General features: G+C 44.3%; 1 protein-coding gene across 1 annotated transcript in view; it reads right to left on the minus strand.

The window, feature by feature from the left end:
- LOC135207527 (proteasome activator complex subunit 4-like) overlaps window positions 1-19,559 on the minus strand; it is a 108,795-nt gene that overhangs the window by 14,652 nt on the left and 74,584 nt on the right. The window lies entirely within an intron of this gene.

Below are 19,559 nucleotides of genomic sequence, written 5' to 3' on the forward strand. Positions count from 1 at the left end.
GTACAGTATTGAATAATATATATATATATATATATATATATATATATATATATATTATATATATATATATATATATATATATATATATATATAGATATATATATATATATATATATATATATATTATATATATATATATATATATATAAATTTTTTTTTTTTTTTTTTATTTTGTCTTTGAATTAATGCAGTCAGCTGTACTATATCTATAGCAAATGCTAATATCTTGGTGTTATAGGTTGCTCACGTGGTTGTAGGTATAATGAGAGAGGCAAGTGGTCAAACGTTGTTTGAATATATTACATGTTATAACAATTAATTGCACCTAAGCCTGCATTTCAGTGTTTATTATTCTTTCGTTGTTTGATTTTGTGTGGATTTGCTACATTGCATATAAATATTGTCTGAGAAAACATTGAAAAATTTAAAAGGTGATTCTTTTACCTTACATCTGATATTTACTACCATAGAATTTTGATAAGGATTTGCTTATTAATTTAAAGGGTACACTGTAGAGTGCTTCTGTTGGGTAGTTGCATTTTCCATGACACAAAGTAGGTGTAAACAGAATTAGCCAGTTGAATCTGCATCCACTCTTATATCTACTACTGCAAATAATTTTTGCTCTCATTGACCAGGATACAGGCACTATTCTGCTCCACCTATGCTAAGCTGCAGCTGTACTGAACAGTGTGACAAATATTTCCTGAAGTTAGACCTTAACTTTGACACTGTTCAATTAGCACAAAATTAGGCTTCAGTCATTTGTGGGATGTTATACCCATTATTTTTAAGAGCAAGTATTACTTTAGTTTCTGTTACTTACAGATTATTATTGCACTTTGCAGTAAATATTCTTTGAAAAATACTTAGTTTACAGAAGTGTTTTGTAGTCCTGTCCTAACAAAAATTTGGGAACTGATTTGCATATTACCATTTTGATAGTTGTGAGAACCCACAGAAGTTGTAGATTAATCATAATTGCAGCTGTAAGTGTCAGTGTCTGCCAACATTTGTAGTTACAGAGCTATCAGTAATAGATTACTGTTTATTGCAGTATAATATCTAAAGGCTTACTTTATTCTTTCCATTGGATACCTGTTGGGTATGGATTTACCTTCACATATTTATAAAAATGAGTGCTGTTTTGTTACTAATCTGTACCTAATCGGATGGCTTTATCTCAGGTAGTATAAAGTATAGTGGAATGAGATTGTTGGAGAGTATGTATAGATGAATTTTGGGTTTGATGGGGTTGAAGGGTTATCTTAATCTCTGATGGTGCTTAAATACCTTGAAGTATGTTATTACAGTATTTAGAAAGAATAAAAAATCAATTTCATACAATCAACTTACCTGTCAGATATATACATAGCTAAGACTCCGTCGTCCCCGACAGAAATTCAAATTTCGCGCCACTCGCTACAGGTAGGTCAGGTGATCTACCGGCCTGCCCTGGGTGGCAGGACTAGGAACCAATCCCGTTTTCTACTCATATATTTTCTGTCGCCGGTGGTATCAACATCGTTGCTGCCTCCTCTTGACTGGAATTCGCTTTTCTAAGCAATTGATCATCTTTTTGTGGACTTTTGGTGAAGTACCTGGATCGTTGTTTTGGCATTCGCTACTGTGGACTGGATTTGGACTTGCTTTTTGAATTTTTCTCCAGAATGTCTGATTCAAGTGTTTGTGTTAGAATGTGTGTGAATGTAGGCTGCAAGGTGAGGATACCGAAAGCTTCGGTTGATCCTCACACTGTATGTCGCAAATGTAGGGGTTTTGATTGTTCTATTTCTAACACCTGTCATGAGTGTGAAAGGTTGAATGTTGAGGAATGGAAGACTCTAACTTCTTACTTGAAGAAGTTAGAAAGGGATAGAGTAAGAAGGGCGGCATCTAAGATGGCGGGTAGTTGTACAAGGCCTATTGAGCCTTTAGACAATTCTAACTCTTCTCTTAATTATGATTCTCTATCAGGACCCTCACTGACTGTACATTCAGATTCAGCTTCGGAAATTGCTGAACTGAAGGCTACCATTCTCAGGATGAAAGCCGAAAGGGCTACCATAAAAGGTAAGGATGGTGAAAGTGACTTTAGTGAAGTGAGTGTCCCCAGTGTTGTGGAGGGGGCGTCTGACCGTCTCTGCGACGCTCCCAGGCCTAGACCTCTTCCAAGCTCCCAAGCCCAGAGGAGAAGGAAAGTCGAAAGCCGTACGGAGGTTGTGGAGAATTCCCCACCCCGGTCAGGCGTCCCTTCAGCAGGTGCTGTGCATAGACAGCCTGCTCAGGTAACCGCTATCGAAAAAGCGTCCTCAGAGAGTGCTTCTCTTCGTCCGCTTCTCCCTCTCCTAAACGAGGGTGGAAGGATTCGGACTTGTCCAGGCCCCTGAAAAGGCACTGGAGAGATCCTGGTTTGGATTCAAGCCCGGAACGCTTTTCGGAAGAAGAACCTCCTTCTATCAGAGGCGAAGAGGGTTTCGCCGTTCCATGATCGGGGCAACACGCTTTCGAGGTCTTCCTCTCCCGTTCAAGAAGACGCAGGAGAAGCGTCCAAAAGGATCATTTTGGCGGTACAGGAACAGCTTTCCGCCCTAGTAGGAGTCCTTTCGAAGGATCCTCCTCGTAAGAAAGACGTCAGACTGCCGGTCAAGAAGACTCGTCTTCCTTCTCCCACCAGGAGTGAGGCTCCTGCGAAACGTGAGTCTTTTGAGATCTCAGATAGAGACTCGTGGGAAGATATGGATCCGCCAGTACAAGCGCGTAGCAACAGCTAAGCGCGAGGCGTCCTACAGACGAGAAGCGTTCCTCTAAGAGAGAGTCAGACAAGCGAGAAACGCATTGCAGACGAGAGGATTCTCCCAGATGGGATATACGTCTGACAGATCAGTAGCTTCAGCCGAGCGCGGAGTTACAAACAGGCGTGAGCATTCATCCAAGCGTGAGGCTCAAGAAGAACATCTGTCACGCAAGGAGGGGACTTCAGGAGACGCGAGTCTTCAACAAGGCGCGAAGAGTCAGTCAGGCGCGAGACACTAACCAAGCGCGAGGATCTTGCCAGGCGCGAGGCGCCAGCCACCAAGCGCGAGGAATCAGCCAGGCGCGAGACGCCAGCCAAGCGCGAGGGGCGCCAAGACAAGCGCGAGGCGGCCCAGCCAGGCAGCGAGGCGCCAGCCAAGTACGAAGAGCCAGTCGAACATAGGAGCTCTTTACACTCTCTTTAGCCCCTCGCCTATTAGGAGTTTGTCCCCAGTAGAGAGAATGGTTGGACAAGAAGACCAGGAACGAGAAGTGGTCTCTCCTGCTGATCCGATTATGGAAGAGGAATCAGAGGACGAGTCTCACAGTAAGGCAAGGACTGTCGAACTACAAAGTCTTGACAGCTCTCCTTCTCCAGGAATACGGAGACGCATTGATCCCTGCCCGCCGCTCCTCCTTCGCCTCGTTCTCTGTTTTCATGCTCGAAGACTCCGAAATCGTCGGCTTTCGTGAAGATGAGACCGACGATTTCTATGAAGAGAGCTCTGCAATCGCTTGATAACTGGATGCTTACTAAGAAGGAGCTTGTAAGGACAGTCTTTTGCATGCCTCCCCCTAGACTGACCGGCAAGAGAGGGATTTGGTACCAGACTGGGGAGAATATGGGTCTCACTCTCCCTGCTTCAGCTGAAGCTGACTTTTCCAGTCTGGTAGACGCATCCAGGAGACATAGCCTCACACGGCTAAGATTACTTGGGGCCTTTCAGAGTTGGATCATCTCCTCAAGGGACTTTTTCACATTCTAGAAGTCTTTAACTTCCTAGATTGGTTCCCTTGGGGTGATGTCCAAGAAGGCTCATGCCCCTGAAGGGCTAGAACCGGATGTTTCTCCTTGCAATTCTGTTCATGTATTGACAAGGCGGTGCAAGACGGCTCAGGGGAAGTTTCTTCCTTGTTTGGAGCAGGTCTCTTGAAGAAGAGATCTGTGTTTAGCGCTTTCTTGACGAAAGCAGTATCACTCACAAAGAGCAGCTTTGTTATTCGCCCTAGGTCTGATTTTCTGTTCCCGTCACAGTTGGTGAAAGATATTTCCCGATCGCTGACGGAGAAAGCGACTCAAGATCTTCTCCTGCAATCGTCCAGGAAGAAGAGACCAGTAATGGTGGGTGAAAAGAAAGTGGCGTCTACTCCTGTTCGGCCCTTTCGAGGCGGCCCTCCAACTAGAGTTACCGCTAAAGGAAAACGACCGAGAGAGAGGTCGAGCCTCGTTCCGCCCCTTTAAAAGGGGCCGGGAAAGTGAAGTGGCGCTCCTCCAAACACCAGTAGGTGCCAGGCTCCGGGGATTTGCGGAAGCCTGGACTCGCATCGACACAGATCCTTGGTCGATGTCGGTTCTTCAGAAGGGATATCTCATTCCTTTCCTGGACATCCTCCCCTGACGTCAACTCCGAGGGAATTGTCCGCCAATTACAAGGACCCTGTGTTGAAAGATACTCTTCAACAAATGGTGGATCAATGATGGGGACAAGAGAGCTATAGAACTTGTGCTGGATCAAAGCTCCCCGGGGTTTTTACAATCGTCTTTTCTTGGTTGCGAAAGCCTCGGGGGATGGAGACCAGTTCTGGATGTCAGCGCTCTGAACAAGTTTGTTCAAAAACAGAAGTTCTCCATGGAAACCTCTGCTTCAGTCCCTGGCGGCTCTTCGCCAAGGGGATTGGATGGTGTCTCTGGATCTCCAGGACGCATATTTTCACGTCCCGATCCATCCTTCGTCGAAGAAGTACCTCCGTTTCATGACGGGGGGAAGGATCTTCCAATTCAGAGCCTTGTGCTTCGGCCTGTCGACGGCGCCTCAGGTTTTCACGAACCTTTTGAAAAAATGTGGCGAGATGGCTTCATCTGAAAGGAATCAGTATATCTCTTTATCTAGACGACTGGCTTATCAGAGCAAAGTCAGAGGAACAGTGTTTGGAGGACCTGAATGTGACACTAAACCTTATAAAGACTTTAGGATTACTCGTGAACCTCGAGAAGTCCCAACTGATCCCCAGCCAGAACTTGGTCTATCTGGGGATTCGGATGGATTCTCGGGGTTTTCGAGTATTTCCTTCTCAAGAGAGACTAGCAAGAGGTTTAGAAAAAGTCTCTCTCTTCCTAAGGAAGGAACGGACTTCGGCGAGGGAATGGTTGAGCCTTTTAGGGACCCTTTCCTCGCTCGAACAGTTCTTTCACCTAGGAAGACTTCATCTCCGTCCTCTTCAGTTCTTCCTCAGAAGTTCGTGGAACATGAAGACAGGACTACTCTCGGACTTTTTTTCCCTTTTTTCCCATTCCAAATCGGATAAAACGACATCTAGAATGGTGGTTACTCCCACTGAGGGAAAACAAAGGTACTTCCCTGGAAATACAGAGCCCAAACCTTGTATTGTTTTCCGACGCGTCGGAAAAAGGTTGGGGAGCAACTTTGGGAAAGAGAGAAGTGTCAGGCACTTGGAATGCTCTTCAGTGTCCTGGCACTTAAACTGCAAAGAACTGCTAGCTGTACACCTAGCTCTAAAGAGCTTCGAACCGTTAGTTTGCAACAAATAGTTCAAGTGAATGCGGACAATACAACCGCTCTAGCATACATTCGGAAGCAAGGAGGTACTCACTCGTATGCCCTTTACGAAACTCACGAGAGAACTTCTGTTGTGGACATCCCAGAGGAACATCTCTCTCTTGACAAGGGCAAGGGGGGTTTTCTTCAGGGAGTAAGGAACGTACGAGCGGACAGGCTGAGCAGGAGGAACCAGGTCCTTCATACCGAGTGGACCCTCCACTCAGAAGTTTGCCTCAAGCTCTGGTCTCTTTGGGGAACTCCTCATGTCGACCTCTTTGCCACGTTCCTCTCGAGGAGACTGGAAGTCTTCTGTTCAGTGGTAGAAGATCCCAGAGCTCTAGCAGTAGACGCCTTCCTTCTAGATTGGTCTCAGGTAGACGTTTACGCATTTCCCCCATTCAAGATTTTTTTTTTTTTTTTTTTCCTGGGGCAGGTACTCAGGAAGTTTGTGACTTCAAAGGGGACAAGAATGACCTGATAGCCCCCTTTTGGCCAGCTCAAGAAATGGTTTCCAGAGGTACTGGAGTGGATAGTAGACTTCCCCAGATCCCTTCCACAAAGGAGGTAGGGATCTTCTCAGACAACCCAAACTTCGAGAGGTTTCATCAAACCTCCCCGCTCTCGCCGCTCTGACTGCCTTTCGACTATCGAAAGACTTGTCAGAGCGAGAGGCTTTTCTAGTAAAGCAGCAAGCTCGATCGCTAGAGCCCGGAGAACTTCCACTATCCGGGTTTATCAATCCAAGTGGGAAGTTTTTAGAAGGTGGTGTAAGTCAAGAAGTTGTCCTCCTCCAGTACCTCTGTAGCAGAAATAGCTGATTTTCTGTTTTATTTCTGAGGGGAAGGAGTCGCAGCTCTCCGTAGCCCACGATAAAGGGCTATAGGAGTATGCTATCGGCCGTCTTTAGGAATAGAGGCCTAGATTTGGGAAACAATAAGGACCTGCATGATCTGATTAGGTCATTTGAGACCAGAAGTATAGAATGACTTCTCCCCCCTAACTGGAATCTAGACGTAGTACTGAAGTTCTTGACTTCAGAGAGATTTGAAACCCCTACATTTGGCCTCGTTTCGTGATATAACGAGAAAATGTTTATTCCTTTTGTCACTGGCAACGGCAAAAAGGGTTAGCGAACTGCACGCCTTAGTGACAAAGTCGGGTTCAATATAGATTCAGCCATCTGTTCTTTCAAGGAATTATTCTTAGCGAAGAATGAAAATCCTTCGAAACCCTGGCCCGAGAAACTTCGAAGTAAAAGGATTATCGGGTCTCGTCGGCAGGGAACCGGAGAGGTCTCTTTGCCCAGTAAGGGCATTAAAGTTTTACTTAAAGAAAAGGAACAGTTGGGAGGTTCTAGACAAGGCCTGTGGTGCTCAGTGAAGGATCCATCAAGACCTATGTCTAAGAATGCATTAGCCTTTTTTGTCAGGAGCGTAATTATGGACGCTCATAAGGCTTGCACGGACGATTCCTTAAAACTCCTAAGAGTAAGAGCTCATGAAAGTGAGAGCAGTGGCAAGTCTCTCTCTTTTCAGAGAAATATGTCGCTGAAGAATATCTTGGAAGCGACATATTGGAGATGTAATTCTGTGTTTGCGGCTCACTATTGAAGGACGTGCGTGTGACCTATGAAAAATGTTTTTCATTAGGTCCATTTGTGTCTGCGGGCACAATCCTGGGTACAGGAGCTTACAACAATCCTTAAATATAGATATGTTCTAGACTTTCTTCTGAACAAGTGCAGTTGTCGCACAAAGCGTCCAGTCACTTCAGTTCAGTAAGGAACTCTTGTTGATATCTTGTAATAGAACCTTAAATATAGATATGTTCTAGACTTTCTTCTGAACAAGTGGGCAGTTGTCGCACAGCGTCCAGTCACATTCAGTTCAGTAAGGAAACTCTTGTGATATCTTGTAATAGAAAATTTTTTTTAAATTATTGTGTTACTTGTGCATTGTGGTTTGAGTTACGGTTGTTGCGAAGAGTTGGGGATAACTCTGAGCAATTTTTAATACTAACATGGTGGTTAGGATCAGGTGGTCGGGATTGATTGTTTGCTCCTTAATAAGGTGTGTTGTCATGTAAGTGGATCAGCACCCATTGACAAAGTCCTTTCAGGCTCTGCCGAGTAAGTGGATAAGACCCCTTCGGCAGACCCACAAGAATTCTTGGCCATAGATCACATATCTCGCTAAAGTTTCTTGAGGTGATGCAGACTACGGGGAAAACACCCACGGAGTCTACCACCTATCAGGTAGGAACCAAGGTTTTTAATTTATACCTACAACAGATGTTGTTTACCTGTCTATTCTAGTAGTAGCTGTCTCTTACCCTCCACCGAAGGGTGCCAATCAGCTATGTATATATCTTGACAGGTAAGTTGATTGTATGAAATGATATTTGTTATAATACAATAAAGTTTCATACATACTTACCTGGCAGATATATACGATTAGGGCCCACCCAGCCTCCCCGCAAGGAGACAGGTGGAAGAGAAAATATATGAGTAGAAAACGGGATTGGTTCCTAGTCCTGCCACCCAGGGCAGGCCGGTAGATCACCTGACCTACCTGTAGCGAGTGGCGCGAAATTTGAATTTCTGTCGGGGACGACGGAGTCTTAGCTATGTATATATCTGCCAGGTAAGTATGTATGAAACTTTCATTTGTATTATAAACAATATCATGTTCCAGATAAAGCAAATATGGCAACAGCTACAATGATATTTCCTCTTTTCTACTTGGTCCCAAGATGGGAAGTTTGTTAGTTAATCATAGGCAGTCTATTATACTGAATTTATTTCACTGGTGGTCGGATGTTATAATTATATTTTTACAGTTCATAATCCAACAAACAGATCAAAATGATAAAATAGTGCCCCTGATCTTTTGCTGTGGTGATAGGCTTTATTTTTGGGTTGTATATTGTAGGTGTGTTCCTAAGTATTGTCTGTCACGTTGATCTGACAGACACTACTGCATTACAAGGATACTTTCCAAATTTTTCAGGAATGCTGAGGGAGTGATTGAGAGCATGATACGTGCCTGCCGATCTTATTTTCCCATTGAATCGACGGCAGAGATCTTGGAGAAAGTTCGCCCTCTGATGTGTCCCTTTGATATGTCCATGCAGAAGGCAATGGTATATTTAGAACTTTTTCTCCCAACTTCCGTGAGTCCAGAACTTGCCCATTTGAGCTGGGATTTGTGGAAGGATGAGTTACTTGGTAAGTTGTTACTTTTAATGTCTTGAGTACACGTATTTGTTGCGATTACAGTAGTCTTGCTATGAAAGCCATATTTGATTCTATGTATATTGATAATTATTTTTGAGGAATTATTCACCATTTTGACAGCCTTCAATTTTTTCTTTACACTTAGATTCTATGAAAAACTGTTAACAGGCTTTGCTGTAGTCCTGCAAAATGCTTTCTGTACAATTTTTGAGGTTCATCCGTTTGGGATCCTTGTACATTTACTCTGTTGCCTGCTTTCGATGATTTAAAACTTTGTTAATCACATCTCAGTGCTAGTGGGTTTTACTGAGCAAACTTCCCATTTTCCCTTTTTGTTTTGACTGCATAAAATTGCAAAATTTCTTTTATTTTCTATTCAGGTATCTGGATTGCTTGTCACAACAGTCATCTTTGGTTTTGGGAAAACAATGTATTTTGGCTGTTTTCAAGACTAGCTTGGCATAACATTGGTTATGTGGATTGGGAAGAATATTTGCCAATGGTGTTCACTAAGGTACTGTACCTAGATTTTTCTAAAAGCATTTAAAACTTTGCACAAACATAAGCTTCTGTAGCTGTGTCTGTTTTATTTTTATCCAAGCTGCAGTGACTTTCATTCTTACTACCCTCAAAACTCTGTTTCATAGTTCAGTGTGTGCCCCAGTAATCCCATCTGTCAACAGATTTCATTACTCCCTTTTTTTTCCCATTTCCTCTTGTATTGGGAAAAGAAAATATTTTACACTATATTTTACAATCCTTTTGTGTAAATGAAGTGTGAAAATCTTGAACTGTCATTCCAAAGCAGAGGTGACAAAAGTTTTTAGTTATGCAAAAACATGATAGTGTGTTTCCTCCAGTGCTAGTAATTTCCACTCCTGGGATTGTGTAAATAAAAAAGCAACCCCCTCCCCGTCACAAAGCACTACAGAATTAATGAATCAATAAAATGACACCAGAAGGATGAGAAACCTGTAGTAAATGAAAAATAAAGCACAACTAATACAAAATCATGGGAGAAGGGCAATTATTGTTTTCATTACAAGGAGTTGCACAAAACAATAGGTGGGAGCTGATGCGACATAGAAGGACTGGGTATTTAGACCTTAATTTGTATCAGTTGCTGCAGCTCATAAATTGAGGTTGTAATCAACAATTATTACCATTGCTTTTGCCTATTGTTTGAAATGGGTATAATTTCAACTTTAATTTTTTACTAGTATAGTGTGACCATTAACTTTTGCGATGAATAAGTTCTTACGAAGCCCTTATTTTTATTTGCCATTACAGGTGCTACGATCCTTCCGCTTGCCTGTATCATACAAGAAAGCACAAGTTACAAAAGGTGATGGACTTTCACAGTTTTCATCTTCTATGTTTATTGTTGCAAACTTGGTGAGTAAGGTTGATTTTGTCACTTTAAAATTTGAAATGTTATTGTATGGAAAACAATAGAAAAAATGTTGCGAGAATCTCTCAAGCTATTAATTTTTATTCTTTGGGATTCCATTATTATATTTTGAACTTAATACACAATGTTCTTTGTAGGGTGGAGGTAGTAAGACACAGCAGCATCTGGAGCGATTATTCAAGTCACTAGAATCGTATTATCATCCCTCCAATTCAGGTCACTGGAGTCGTCTCTTACACGAGTTCCTGAATAAGCTTACTTTACTCTTCATTAGGAGACTTCACAGGTGATCTTTAGTATTATTATTCTCTTTTGGAACAGATCAGCCGTGGTAGTTTTCGTAAGGTTTTTAGTCAAGTGGGGAATCCTAAACTGCAATCCATTCTTAGTCTTAAAAGGTTCAATTCTTTATGCCTGTTACTTAAACATGGTAATGTTTCCATTACAAAATAGTGTTATGAATATTGTAAGAGACCAGAAGGAATGAAGTAATGTTTTGTATATTTCTGTGGATATCATCAGCTGAATTTCTTACAACAGGGAGAGGCATAAAAAACCATCATGGGAAACAGAGGTTGCACCTCACAAGAAGCTACTGAAGATGAGATAACTGCATTTGTGCGGTGTGTGCAGACCCCGGCCTTGCTTGCTATGTTCTCTCATGCTGGCACTCACGATGCAGGTGTTGTCTTCCATCGTCTTTCATTACTTCGTCCAGAAATTGTTACTCCACCACTTTTAGAACAGTATGTATTTTGTCGTTGTTTTTCATTAACAAGTGCACAAATAGATTTTTAAGTTATTATATACCCTATAATCTCTCCCATCATTAACCCTGCGTTAAGGGGTTGGTTGCATGATGCGCCTTTTCCTCCACTGCCTTCTATCAAAGGATCATCCTCCACCAAACCTCTTCTCTCCTTATCTTCCTTCACTTTATCTTTCCAGCTAATTCTCTGCCTCCCTCTCGATCTTCTTCGTCTAATAGGTTCCTCCCAAGCCCTCTTCATTCTCTCCTCGTCATCCATCCTCAACACATGTCCATACCATCTAAGTTGTGGCTCGCTTATCAGCTCTGTAATCTTTACGAAGCCTGCCCTTCTTATTTCATTATTTTGTACAAGTAACTTACCCAGCAGATATATACTTAGCTATAGACTCGGTCGTCCCGACAGAATTTCAAAACTCGCGGCACACGCGACAGGTAGGTCAGGTGATCCACCATTTCCGCCGCTGGGTGCGGGGGTCATGGAACTATTCCCGTTTTCTAAGCCATAATTTCTCTGTCGGTTGAACGGACAACACCTATTGTTCGTTCCTCCATCTTGGATTTCAACTCGTTTGCCGAGAATTTGGATTGGTTTTTTGGTGACGTATTCTGTTTTTTCTTTTTTTTCTGGCTTTGCATACGCTTATTGTGGACTGTTTTTCGACTTTGGTTTTGACTACTCTTTCACGATGTCTGACGCTAAGGCTTCACCTATGTTTAGAGTTTGCAGTAGGGAAGACTGTAAGGTTAGGCTGCCTAAATCGGCATTGGATCCGCATAGTATTTGCGCTAAATGCAGGGAGAATGAATGTTCTTTTATTAACACCTGTGTGGAATGCGAGAACCTTACGGAGCTTGAATGGAAGGAATTATCATCATATGTTAGGAAGCTTGAGAGAGATAGAGTGAGGAAGGCTTCAGCTAGGTCATCTAGTAGATCTTGCTCCTTAGAACAAGAAATTAACTCTCCATCTAACAATTTTCCCTTAGCCTCAGCTGCTTCTCCCTGTTCTGAATCCAAAGATTCTTCGTCAGAGAGGGAAAATGTAAAAGCTTCAATTAAGAAACTTCAAGCTCAGCTACGAGCTCTAAACCAAGGTAAGAGTGGTGATAGTGACTTGTGCAGTGTCCCCAGTGCAGTGGAGGGGGCGTCTGACCGGTTCTCATTGCTCCTAGGCCTAGACCTCTTCCAAACTCCCAGGACCAGGGAGGAGGAATGTCGAAAGCCGCAGGGAGGATGCAGAACATCCCCAACGGTCAGGCGTCCCTTCGGCAGATCCTGTTGTTAAGTCCCAGGCTGCCTCGGATGCCGCAGAAAAGGCGTCCTAAACAAAGGAGTGTTTTTCGGCCTCAGACTCTTCCTCTCCTAGACGAGGATGGAGTTTCGGCCTCCCGTTCGCGCCCTTTGAAGAGAGCCTGGAAGGCGCCTAAAGGAAAGACGCTGCTGACTACCAGCCCAGAGCGTTTTCCCGAGGATTGGCCTTCGGGACCTAAGAAGACTAGACAAGAGGAGCCTGCTCTTCAGGATCCGACCAAGAAGTTTTTGGTTAATCTGCAAGAGCAATTAGCTTCGCTCGTAGGCTCTTTTGCTAAGGACTCTACAAGGAGGAAGGATTGTCTCGCTCCCTGTTAAGAGTTCCGCTAAGCGTCCTTCTTCGTATAGGAGAGAACTCTCACGATCTCCAGGACGTTTATCGCCTTCGTCGAGAGACTCGTCGGATAGGAGTTGTTCTCCTGAGAGAAGAGCCCTTTCGCCCTATAGGTCTGTCTTCCCCGAAGCGCCCTCTTAGACACAGCGCATCGAGCAGAAGTCTCGATCGGTTTAGGTGCAAGGAACCGAAAACCGATTTAGGTATCAGGATCCCTTGGTCTTCAGGACCAGGAGCCAGACAGGCGCAAAGAGGCAGCAAGACGCAAGAAAGGACGTCAAGAGCCTCTTAGAACTCTGGATTCAGGACTTCAGGATCTGCTAGAAGGCAGGAATCAGGACGCCTATGAGCCAGGGCGCCAGGAGTCAGGGCGCCAGGATCAGGGCGGGGCCAGGAGTCAGGGCGCAGGAGTCGGGCGCCAGGAGTCAGGGCGCCAGGAGTCAGGGGCGCCAGGAGTCAGGGCGCCAGGAGTCAGGGCGCCAGGAGTCAGGGGGGGGGGGGCGCCAGGAGTTAGGACGCCAGAAAACAGGACGACCAGGAGTACGTTAGGGTCAAGTGTTAGGGCGCCAAGAAGAGCCTGTTAAGCGTCAGGAATCAGGAGCGGGGATCTTTTCAAGCGCCCTGAATCAGGACGCCAGGAGCCTAGCAAGCGCCACGAACCCGACGAACAACCTAGACAACCAAGAGTCTAGTAGGCACAAGAGTGTTGCCGACAGACAGGAGCCTCACTCTTCGTATAGGAGTGCTAATGTTCCGCGCTCCCCTTCTCGGGAAAGGAGTTCTTCTCCCGGGAAGAGCCAGATCACTCCAAAATGATCTCCTTCTGTAGATCAGTTTGGACCAGGTATCGGAAGACGAAGAGCCTGTAGATGTAGCAGTTTCGGACTACAAGAGACTTTCTCTTTTTTTTTTGCTGCTAAAGGAGTTCGGAGACTCCCTTCATCCTGCGGACCCTCCTTCACCAGGATCGTTGATGTCCAGCACTAAAGCTCTCAAATCGTCTTCCTTCGTTAAGATGCGCCCCGCTCTTGTATGAAAAGGCTTTGACGAAAACTTTTTCAAAGTGGTTTGACTTCCAGAAGGGAAGCGGGCAAGACAGTTTTTTCCTGCCTCCCTCCTTCCAAGTTAACAGGCAAACCAGGAAGGTGGTACGAGACCAAAGAGCCGATGGGGTTAGGTCTGCCGCCTTCCGCGGATGCGGATTTTGCTTCCTTAGTGGACTCTGCTAGGAGGAAGTCGTTGCTGTCTGCTAAGGCGACTTGGGCATGTGTGAGCTGGACCACCTGCTAAAGGGCCTCTTTAAAACCCTAGAAGTCTTCAACTTTATGGACCGGGCTTTAGGAGCATTAGCGAAGAGCTCAGGACACGGACTTTGTTTGCCATGGAGGAACTTTCGAGCGTCCTGGCTTGCCTGGACAGAGCGGTCATGGACGGTTCTGTGGAAGTTGCCTCTCTTTTTGGGACGGGAGTATTGAAGAAGAGATCTGTCTTTAGCTCTTTCTTAGCAAGAGCAGTATCACCCTTGCAAAGGACATCTCTTCTTTTTGCTCCTTTATCCCCGCACCTTTTTCAAGAGACGGTTAGAGAGGTTTCGAAATCTCTTACGGAGAAGGCAACTCAAGATTCCTCACGCACTCAGCCAAGAAGTTTAGGCCGGCAGTGCCGATAGAGAAGAAAGAGACCCTCTTTTGTTCAGCCCTTTCGAGGGGCCTCCTCTTCTAGAGCCCTCTTAGAGGTCGAAGACCAGAGAGAAAGAGTAGACCATCTAGAAGGTCCTTCGGGAAGTCTAGATGAACAGCAAGTCCTCCAGACGAAAGTTAGGCGCAGTCTACTCCACTTTGCCAAAGTCTGGGCGCAGAAGGGAGCGACTCCTGGTCCCTCTCTATCCTGAAAAAAGGATACTTGATCCCCTTCAGGGAGAAGCCTCCCTTGACGACAACTCCAAGGGAGTTGACCGCCAGATACTCGGATCCGGTCCGAAAGCTTGCTATGTTGCAAGCAGTGGAACAGATGATTTCCAAGGAAGCGGTAGAACTGGTTCAAGATCTCCCAGTCTCCAGGATTCTACAATCGGCTATTCCATGGTACCGAAAGCATCGGGGGGATGGAGACCAGTTCTAGACGTCAGTGCCCTGAATTTCTTTGTCTTGAAGAAGAAATTTTCAATGGAGACGTCTTCCTCTGTTCTATCTGCTCTTCGTCCAGGGACTGGATGGTGTCCCTGGACCTTCAGGATGCGTATTTCCATGTGCCAATTCATCCGGCAGCAAGGAAGTATCTGAGGTTCATGTTCCAAGGGAAAGTGTTCCAGTTCCGAGCGATGTGCTTCGGACTTTCGACTGCCCCCTCAAGTCTTTACGGACATCATGAAGAATGCAGCTTATTGGCTACATCTGGAAGGGATCAGGATCTCGTTATTCTGGACGATTGGCTAATAAGAGCCCCAATCGGAGAAAAAATGTCTGGAGGACCTTTTAGTTACTCTAAAGTTGACAAAGTCCTTAGGACTTTTAGTAAATCACGAGAAATCCATGCTGACTCCCCAGCAAAGTATTGTCTATCTGGGGATTCAGATGGATTCTCGGGATTTTCTAGCGTATCCTTCGCAGGAAAGGAGGAGAACGCTGCCTAGAAAAAGGTGTCAGTCTTCTTAAGGAAAGAACATTGTTCCGCGAGGGAATGGATGAGCTTGCTGGGGACCCCTCTCCTCGATGGAACAGTTTCGTTTCCTTAGGAAGACTTCACCTACGACCCCTTCAATTTTATCTGAAGGAGAAGTGGGATTGGAAGTCCAACAATCTGGGAGAGACCTTTTCCAATCTCGAAACGGATCAAGGAGAATATCCGTTGGTGGTTAGATCCACAGAAACTAAGCAAAGGAATCTCCCTTCGCTTACAGAACCCTGCGCCTAGCGTTTGTTTGCAGACGCCTCGATTCAGGGTGGGGAGCGACCCTAGGTTCGCAAGAAGTGTCAGGCATTTGGTTTGGGAAGGAGAAACAAGTGTCCTGGCACATCAACAAGAAAGAGCTAACAGCCATTCATCTAGCTTTGGTTCATTCGAGGAACAGGTCTCAGGTCTGGGGATTCAGATTCACTCGGACAACACAACAGCCCTCGCTTATTATAAAGAAGCAAGGGGGGACGCATTCCTTTTCCTGTACGAATCAGCAAAGGATCTGCTGATTTTTGGGCACAGGAAAGGAAGATACTCTCTCCTCACAAGGTTGGTGCAGGGAGAGAAAAATGTCCGGCAGATCTGTTAAGCAGAAAGAACAAGTCCTACCCACGGAATGGACTCACAATCCTCAGATTTGCCAACAACTTTGGCATCTGTGGGGAAGGCCCAATATAGACCTGTTCGCGACCAACAAGAATCACAGATTAGAAACCTATTGCTCCCCGATCTCGGATCCTCAAGCAGTAGCAGTAGACAGCTTTCTGCTAGATTGGACGGGCTTGGACGCGTACGCCTTCCCCTTCCTTTCAAGATAGTAGGAGAAGTGTTGAGGAAGTTCGCTTGCTCGGAAGGAACAAGAATGACCCTCATCACTCCCTTTGGCCGGCTCTCGATTGGTTCACAGAGGGTGCTGGAGTGGTTAGTGGATTTTCCAAGATCGCTTCCACTAAGGAACGATCTTCTCAAACAACCCCACTTCGACAGGTTTCACAAAAAACCTCCCCGCTCTAAGTCTGACCGCCTTCAGACTGTCGAAGGACTTGTCAGAGCAAGGGGCTTTTCACGAGAAGTGGCGAAGGCTATTGCAAGAGCCAGAAGAGTCTCCACTTCTAAAGTATATCAGTCGAAGTGGGAGTTGTTTAGAAGATGGTGTAAGGAAAAGAAAATATCCTCCTCCAGTACCTCTGTAACTGAAATCGCAGATTTTATTTTCTCCTATATTTGAGAAAAGACTGTAAAACCTGCAGTTTCAACAGTGAAGGGTTACAGAAGTATGCTGGCCTCAGTTTTTCGACTTAGAGGAATAGATATGACAAACAATAAAGATCTTCATGACCTTATAAGGTCTTTTGAGACCACGAAAGAACATGTAATCAAGAAGCCTAGCTGGAACTTGGATGTGGTCCTCAAGTTCCTAATGTCGGAAAAATTCGTACCGTCTCACGCAGCTTCGTTTAGGGACTTAACAAGAAAGTCTTTATCCTTTTTGCGTTAGCAACAGCCAAGAGAGTGAGCGAGTTGCAAGCTTTGGAAGGTAAAGTGGGGTTTAAGAAAGATTCAGCGATTTGCTCCTTTCGACCATTTCTTCTAGCGAAAAAATGAAAATCCCCTCAAAGCCTTGGCCAAGAAGCTTTGAGATAAAAGGAATACTTCATTAACAGGGAGAGAACTAGAAAGGACTTTGTGTCCAGTCAGGGCACTCAAGTTCTACCTGGAGAAGAAGAAGTTGCTGAAAGGTACAGAAGAAAGTCTTTGGTGCTCTGTAAGAGATCCGAAAAGAGCGATTTCTAAGAACGCCCTTACATTCTTCATAAAAGATGTAATAAGGGAAGCTCACCTTAAATGCGAAGAAGAGCATTTCAAGGTTCTCAGAGTGAGAGCTCATGAGTGAGAGCCATAGCTACGTCGATGGCATTTCACAAAACATGGTCGCTTCAGGCTCTTATAGAGTCGACATTTTGGAGATGTAATTCGGTGTTCGCCTCGAATTACCTAAGAGATGTTAAATTTCGTACGAAAAGTGCTTTGCTCTGGGAGCGTATGTTTCGGCGAATTCAGTGCTGGGAGAAGGGGCTGAGGCTAATCCTTCCTATTTAGTTTAGATTTAAATTAGGCTTAAATTACTGTTTATTGGTGGTTGTTTTTATTGGTTAATTGTCAGAGGGAATAGGGACCCTCTTACAATTCATAGATTGTAACAAGACTAACATGGTCAGGTGATCGGGATTGGCTTTCAGTGCTCTTTGTGATTTGTTTAATAACCTTAACTCTGTCATGTAAGAGGGCGAGTCTCCATTGATATGACAAAGGTCAAGGCTCTACCATGTAAGTGGGTCAGCCCCCATTGGTACGATCCAGTATAGGCTCTGTCGCGTAAGCGGGCTAGCCCCCCATTGACACGATCCAAAGAGTTATTCAACCATAGGTTCATTCCTCGTTGAAACTCTTGAGGCAAGCAGACTCATCGACAGTAGTCATGAAGTCTTCAGCCCAATAAGGTAGGAACTATGGATTATGTTATCCAAGAACATAGGTTGTTTTTTCCTGTTTTTTAATGTATTTAGTTTAAATATTATTTTGTTTTTAGCTGTCTCTTGCCCGCCACCAAGGGTGCCAATCAGCTAAGTATATATCTGCTGGGTAAGTTACTTGTACAAAAATGATATTGTTAAGATACAATAAAGTTTTGTACATACTTACCTGGCAGATATATACGATTAATGGCCCACCCAGCCTCCCCTCAGGAGACAGGTGGAAGAGAAATTATGGCTTAGAAAACGGGAATAGTTCCAGACCCCGCCACCCAGCGGCGGGAATGGTGGATCACCTGACCTACCTGTCGCGTGTGCCGCGAGTTTTGAAATTCTGTCGGGACGACCGAGTCTATAGCTAAGTATATATCTGCCAGGTAAGTATGTACAAAACTTTATTGTATCTTAACAATATCATTTTTCCAATCTCTCAAGCAGCAATATTCCTATGATTCACCTCGGATATTCTCACTATGTTCTCTCAATCTGTACTTCATCTTTTCTTCTATCGCCCGTGTTTCTGGCCCATACATTAACACTGGTCTTATCACTGTGCTATAGATCTTGACTTATAGCTTGATTGGCATTTTCTTATCACGAACTACTCCAGCTACCTCTTTCCAACCCCCCCCCCCCCCCCCCCCCCCCCCCCCCCCCCCCCCCCCCCCCCCCCCCTACTGTCAACTTCAGCCTTACATCCTTCCTCTTGGCTTAAAGTAGATCCCAAATATTTAAACTTTTCTGCCTTTTTTATAATCAAGCCTCCTCTTTCTTATATTACTGTTCTGTCTCTGTCTTCCCTACTGCTCACCAGAACCACTGTTTTATTCACATTCACTTTAAGCCACCCCTCTGTAATGCTCCTGCCACTCTCCAACCTTTCTCTGTAGGTCCTCATTTCCAGCAGTAATCACCAGATCATCTGGGTACAACTACTCCCACAGTTCTTCATTCCTGATCTTTTCACTCAACAAACAATCCATGACCAGCACTAACAAAAATGGGCTTAATGTTGACCTCTTGTGTAATCTAACACTAACTTCAAAGTTTTCTGTTTCCCCAACTGCTGTTATTACTTTTGTGCTCATTCTTTATATATCTTGCCCAGCCTAACCAACTTTTCCGGGGCTATAGTAGGCCCATTTAAATGTGCCCTATACAAAGGTCCTTTCTTTCTTATTCCTAATAAGTTTATGTATAGTATATTTTTTTTTTTACTTGATCTACCTGTTGCAGTGGTTTCATTTTACGGTTTTTTGGTAATTTTGATAATAGATAAGGATGGTACATGGGGAAAAATGTGTAACCCAAGCACAACTATCAAATAATGACTACATACCTCATTAATTGTCAAACAGTTTGTTTATATAAACATATTTATGAACAGTAATAAGTTTCTTTCTACCTGTAGGTTATATTCCTCTCTGGAAACCACTACGGAGCCTCACCGGCTAACTGCATCACTTGAGTGTGTTGTTTGTGTTGCAAGGACAATGGTTCAGGGAGTGAAGTACTATCCTGAAGGACAGACGCACGTCATTCCTCTTCTGCTTCAGACTTTACCAGGCATTGATCCAAATGATATCAGGAAATGCATGGTAAGTCAGATCATTTTTCTGTTTGTCACTGGGGGGGGTTTGAAATTCTTAAGGTAATGTTTATTTGGTTTTGGAGGATAACCTTCATTTCTAGTTTACAAGTTTATCATT

The sequence above is a fragment of the Macrobrachium nipponense genome, chromosome 32 (genome assembly GCF_015104395.2).
Source record: "Macrobrachium nipponense isolate FS-2020 chromosome 32, ASM1510439v2, whole genome shotgun sequence".
In the NCBI taxonomy this organism is placed as follows: domain Eukaryota; kingdom Metazoa; phylum Arthropoda; class Malacostraca; order Decapoda; family Palaemonidae; genus Macrobrachium; species Macrobrachium nipponense.